The sequence below is a fragment of the Physeter macrocephalus genome, chromosome 8, assembly GCF_002837175.3.
Source record: "Physeter macrocephalus isolate SW-GA chromosome 8, ASM283717v5, whole genome shotgun sequence".
NCBI classification, from domain to species: domain Eukaryota; kingdom Metazoa; phylum Chordata; class Mammalia; order Artiodactyla; family Physeteridae; genus Physeter; species Physeter macrocephalus.
Genome location: NC_041221.1, coordinates 137608 through 144388, shown reverse-complemented (window position 1 = coordinate 144388; position 6781 = coordinate 137608). Strand labels below are relative to the sequence as shown.

At 40.2% G+C, this 6781-nt stretch overlaps 1 pseudogene; it reads right to left on the bottom strand.

Annotated features, from left to right (window-relative positions):
• Positions 1-997: 997 nt before the first annotated feature.
• On the bottom strand, positions 998-1889 carry LOC102980782 (protein Mdm4-like; annotated as a pseudogene).
• Positions 1890-6781: the final 4892 nt, after the last annotated feature.

The window sequence follows — 6781 nt, the reverse complement described above, 5'->3', positions numbered from 1 at the left end:
TGGTGGTTCCTCCGGGATTCCCTCCAACTCCTTGTGTCCACAACCTGTACACTTGGCGTTCTCTGGTCACTCCTGACTTTCCTCTGACAGTCACATCCTTCCTGCTCCCTTTCTAGGATGAGTGGGACACTGTATCACCTCACTCCCTGTATCCTTTCCATCTTCCTTATAGTAAGTCTTCCTGGATTACTGAGGCTGCAACCCTCAAAAACTACATTTTTTAGATTCCCCTGAAGCTCCAGTTTTTGTTTGTTTGTTTGTTTTGTTTTGTTTTGCAGATAGGACATGAAGCCCCAGCCTTCTTTAATCTTCTGGCACAATGAAAACAAGTGACAAGATGGCCTGTCCTCCCATGAATTATGTTCCCATCTCGTGGTCTTTTCTCACATAGACTACATGGCTTCAAGAGATTCTGGCAACCCTCCATGTTTTCTGTACCTGTTCTCTGTTCCAGAAGGTTATCTGATTGTTCTCCCATGCTTGATATGGTCTCTTGGCTTTCAGAACTGTGAGCCAAATCCAAGAATTCCACTGAGTTGCAGGGACCAAAAAGTTTGGAGTTTTCTTCCTTTACATTTCCAGAAGGTTATCTGATTGTTCTCCCATGCGTGATATGGTCTCTTGGCTTTCAGAACTGTGAGCCAAATCCAAGAATTCCACTGAGTTGCAGGGACCAAAAAGTTTGGAGTTTTCTTCCTTTACATCTATATCTTTAGGTCTAACAACTGGAGCTGATACGGTTCTTCCGCAGTCAGGAACATCAATTCCTTCATTTTCTTGCTTTTCAGGTATGGCAGTGATATCAGACGTGGAGAGAGAATGGGTTAACTTAGAACAATCTGAATACCAATCCTTCCTCAAGGCCCAGCAATGAAAACAGTACCTCTTGCTTGGAGAGTTAAATTTCTTGCACTCAGCACACTGCCACTCATCCTCAGAGGTAACTTCTATATCAGTATCATCCCTTTGGACTTAAGAGTCCTCAAGGTCTTCATTTTTTCCCACTTCAATCACCTTTTTGTCTCTCACCTTCCCTACTTCTTCACTTGTTTGTTCAGGGTCAGTAGCTTCAACTTTTATTCCAACACCAAACCGCTCTGATACTGACTCATTCAAAAACCACAGGTCATCTGTGGTGTCTGAAACAATGGCAGTACCTATATCCTGATTTGTCTGTAAATCAGTTGAGCCATTACTTCTAGGTGTATAGATATTTCTCGAGTTTCCTAAAAACCACCAAGGCAAGCCAGCTACATCCCACTCCTCAAACCCGAGGTCCAGTCTTGACATCTCATCTTGGGTTAAATTTGCTACCAAGTCTTCATCTTCTCTAGAATTTCTGCATTTACGCTGTGAGGTAGGCAGTGCGGGAATATTACCTTCTTCAGTTCTTTTCCTGGAATTGGAACTTTGCTCTACACTTTGCTGTAGTAGCAGTAGCTAAAGTGACAAGATTCTTTCTTAGCATATCATAGAGAGGGCTTGGATCTTTCACAGAGAAGCTCTGACAACCTAGTAGCTCTCCCCAAAGATCTCCACCACAATATACCATATGCTGCTCCTGCTGATCATAAAGCTGCTTCACCATTATATACTGGCCTAGATAGTGCATGACCTCTTTAACAGTGAACATTTCACCTTGTGCACCCGCTGCCTGCAAAATCTTCAGAAGTGGCAGTTTGGGTCGTACCTGATATAAACATAAAATAAATTTGCTGATTGGTTTGTTCTGGAGAGATCCTGCAAGCCCTGTCAGATGTTGAACAATGGGCAGAGGTGGAAAATGTTGTCATTTTGGCAGTGGTGAAGTGAAGTCTGCTGATAAATCTTAGGGCCGCTCCATGAGTCGCTCCCCCGCAGAGCCCAGGGCGGAGGGGGCGGCAGTCACAGGCCCTAAGCCCTCAGCAGCATTTTTTTTTTTTTTTTTTTTTTTGCGGTATGCTGGCCTCCCTCTGTTGCGGCCTCTCCCGTTGCGGAGCACAGGCTCCGGACGCGCAGGCTCAGCGGCCACGGCTCGCGGGCCCAGCCGCTCCGCGGCACGCGGGATCTTCCCGGACCGGGGCGCGAACCCGTGTCCCCTGCATCGGCAGGCGGAGGCGCAACCGCTGCGCCACCAGGGAAGCCCCTCGGCAGCATTTTGAAACGGCGAGTAGTGAGGGCGCGACTACCGGCCTCGCCAGCCCATCTCCCATAAGAGCTCGAAGCTCCAGCTTTAGATGTGATTGAAATCCCACCAATCATTTACAGCCACGTAAGTATTGGAAGGAAGAGTGAAACACTCTGATGTAGAGGCTGACTTCTTGCCTGTGTTATTTCTGCTGGCAAGCTGAGTTGTAGAGGAGTTTGATTTTTTTGCAACAACTGTGACAGGATTCTCAGTGTTAGGCCTCTAGCTTCATGGGTATCGAGAGGCAGAGCACAGTTCCTTCATTTTGCAGCTGTGGATGGGGGTATATGTGATTTGAGTCTGCATTTAGCAGCTGCAGCAGCTGATCCCTGATTCCATGGTTTCCTGACCGTGGCAAGGCCGGTAGCTCAGTTCTGTAATGTGCCTTTAGGAGGTGTTCCTGGAAGTTCAGCTCAGAGCTGATCTTCTTTAAACCTTTCAATGATTATAATGCCCATTGGATATCGTATTTAAAAACTTCCTTTTATCCTGAACTAACTGGAGTGGATCCTATGGTATGCAACAAAACCCTCACTGATACATGGGGATTCCCTGTATTTTCTGGTATGTTGTGATAATACCTTCTTATTTCAGAGACGTTTTACATTTGTTATTTTAAGGATATTTGGTTCCATCATTACTGGTGGTTTTGGTGGTGTGGTAGTAAAATCAAATGCTTAGTCAGGCATTTTGATTTCATCTTCTTAGTGAGAATTCTTTTTTCTCAGCGGCAATGGAGTCTAATAGCATATTGCAACAAGGTATATTTCTACTCTTAAAAAGGCTTTGGTATAAGCCTCTTACATAAGAGAGAAAATCTTCTCTTTTCTTCTGGCAAGATATATTTAGCTGGTTCTTGTCTCAGCCTGGCTTGCATTTTAATAGAAACCACAAGTTGCAGCTGGCTCTCTTCATGATATCCAAGAGTGGAAGCAACCTTGATTAGTTTACAAGTCTCCTCTTGGTGTAAGGGGGTTATGTAGATTATTTAAGTTAATTCCACTATAGTTTAGTAGTTAGTGAAATAACACACGAGTCGAAGATAGATCATTTTTAGTGCATCTTCAAGAATGACTCTAAATCTTTCCAACAAAAGAATTCTTTTCAAAAATTTTTGTTTGTTTGTTTTCATAAAGCATCAACCTTTCAGGGTTTTTCACTACACTTAAAACACTATGACACAGACTGGGAGAAAATATTTGCAAAAGACACATAAAGTACTGTTATCCAAGATATACAAAGAACTCTCAAAATTCAACGATAAGAAAACAAACAGCCTAATTAAAAGCTGAGCAAAAGATCTTAACAGACACCTCACCAAGGAAGACATACAGATTGTAAGTAAGTATAGTTAGGAAATCTCAAATTAAAACGATGAGGTATGAGTATACACCTATTACAATGGCCAAAATCCAAAACACTGATAACACCAAATGCTGGTAAAGATGTGGAGCAATAAGAACTCTCACGCGTTGCTGGTAGGAACGCAAAATGGTACAGCTGCTTTGGAAGACAGTTTTGTGGTTTCTTACAAAACTAAACATACTCTTACCATATGATCCAGCAATCCTTGATATTTATCCAAAGGAATGGAGAACTTATATCCAAACAAAAGCAGCTTTATTCATAATTGCCCACATTTGGAAGCAACCAAGATGTCCTTCAGTAGGTGAGTGGATATAGAAACTGTGATACGTCACAGACAATGGAATATTATTCAGCTCTCGAAAGAAATGAACTATCAAGCAATGAAAAGACATGGAGGAAAGTTAAGTGTATATTTTGAAGGGAAAGAAGCCAAACTGAAAAGGTGATATATGGCATGATTCTAACTATATGACATTCTGGAAAAGGCAAAACTATAGAAACAGTAAAAATATCAGTGGTTGCCAGGGTTTAGTGGGGAAGGAGGGTGAACAGCCAGAGGCTAGAGGATTTTTAGGGCAGTGAAACTATTCTGTATTATACAAAATGGTGGATACATGGCATTATACATTCATCAAAGCCCATTGCATGTGCAACACTAAGACTGAAGCCTAATTGTAAACTATGGACTTTGGGTGATAATAATGTGTCAGTGAAGGTTCATCAATTGTAGCAAATATCTCGCTTTGGTGGGGGATGTTGATTGTGGGCAGGCAGTATGTGTGTAGGGGAAGGGGGTATATTTAAACTCTGTACTTTCCATTCAATTTTGCTGTGAATCTAAAACAGCTTTAAAAAACATACTATGACACACACACACACAAATATATATATGTATATTTGTTATTGGTTAGATTTAGAAGTATAATTTTAAATATTTTAATGACAATTACAGTTAAATGTGGAGTCAAAGATAAGCATGTTTTAGTTAATGAAACGCCTTCTATTATTATTACTATTATCATAATTATTATTGACTTAAAAATCCTCAGTAGACCTTATAAATTTAGTGATCAATGATGTTCATTAGATGTTCATTGAAAAATACATATATATATACTTGACAGAATTGGTTTTTGTTCTTCTGACATTCCTGTTGTTAATATTCTCATGCTACAAAAATCTCAGTTAAAAATGTTTAAAAGAATCTCTCCAATACTGCACAGCCAGCACAGTAAGCGGTATGGTTACCTGCCAATACAGCTCTTTTTGCATCAGCCAGTTGAACTGTTAAGATGGTTACTCATCCACTGGATAATTTCACAACGCTCTTCTTAAATTTGGTTGCTTTGGACACATTCTACCCTGGAAACAAAATCTAGGCTCCATAATACATTCAGAAATAGTAGACTCATGTCTCTTTTCCAGCTGGTCCTGGTAGGGTTGACACATTTACTTCTGCACCATAGGAACGGCTGCTAGAAAAGCTCAAGTATGCGTTCAGTTCCATTACTTTGGCACAATGCAAAGTCACGTAGAAGAGGGAGACTCTCTCAGCCTCTCTATATTGGAAAATTAATTCTTTAAAGTGCTTTAAAAAATCTCTACATGTGCTCAGATCTTATGAACTTAGGATCAGCAATGACCTCATCACCTTCAGCTGGTCTAAAAAGTTATCTTTGGCTGCTGTGTACTTTATGAAATCTTGTTAATTATGACTGTTTTTCCTAGTTATAAGTCCTTCTGGGTAAATTTGTATAAAACATTCATTTTTATCACTTACATAACCACATAAAATATTTTCATTGGTGTCAAAATGTCATGTTATTGCCAAACAGATTCCATTTCAATTTCTAGAAATTATTGGAAAGTTAATATTCACATTTTAATGGCACCCTTGCTGTAGTCTTAAGTCATGTTTTATTGAAATTCCCAACAGAAGTCATAATTACATTGTGTTTATACAGGATAAAGCACAGAAAGAGACAACATTTCCAGTTAATCTCTGTGGTTAATGATTACCCTTTCCTTTTTTTAAAAAAAAAGACACATCGTGAATAAAATTCAGGGTCTTTTTGAAACTAAGTTTTCATGAAAATGATCATCATGGATACTCATCATTCACTTCTCTTTTCTGCACAGTGATATTTTAGTTTAGGAATCATAAACTGAATCTTTCCCCTGGCTTATGAAACTTTACCCTATCCATTTCTGTTTAAAGTGAGGTTAGGTAAGAAAGTCATACTCCTACCTAGGCTTTTGGTTTCTCTCTAGAGATGTCAATTCAAGAAAACTCAATCTCGACATTGTTATCGAGTCCCAAGCTCGTACAGCTCGCTGCATGACAAGCCAATAAATCTAGAGAAGAGTTCAGGAATAGCAGCTTTATTCAGAAAGCCATCAGTCTGAGAAGATGGTGGACTGGTGTCCCAAAGAACCATCTTATTTGAGTTAGAATTCAGGCTTCTTTTACACTAAAAGGGAGGGGGGTGTGACTGATTGTTGCAAACTTCTTGGTGCTGTAATTCTTTGTTTTTGCAGCTGTCCACGGTAGGTCTGGTCACAATGTTCCTATAAACCTCCAGCAAGACAAATTCTTCTTTGTCCTGCAACTTTTTTTCTCTATATGAATGGAAAAGTGTTATACATTGTCCCCTACATATAAACCTTCAAGTTGTGAACTTTCAAAGATGCGATCCTGCGTTCCCATGTCCAATCAAGTAAGTTAGTTCACATGTCTGGTGTACATTGTCACGTGCGTGCATCCTCTACAAGAGGTTGTGCTTTTGTGTACTTTGCAGTACTGTGTAGAGTACAGTAGTACAGTATCTTTATTTCAAGCCCAGGATGTGAGTGAGTGAAATTGCAGCTTGCCCTCCATCTCCTATTGCTGACGACCCTTCAGCTCTACCATCTCCCACCTCCCTCCCTCCTGCAGTCAGTAACTCTTCTTGCCTGTGCACTCGATGCCAGCCCCTGGATGCCAGCTGTTGGACTGTACTACTGTACTTTTCAAGGTACTGTACTGTAAGATTAAAAATGTTTTCTTTATTTTTTTGTGTTTGTTTTTTATGTATTATTTGTGTGTAAAGTATTATAAATCCATTACAGTACAGTGCTATAGAGCCGATTGTGTCAGTTGGGTACCTAGGCTAACTTTGTTGGACTTACAAACAAATTGGTCTTAACGAATGTGCTATCAGAATGGAACTCGTTCATATGTAGGGGACTTACTGTACCTTTAAAGAT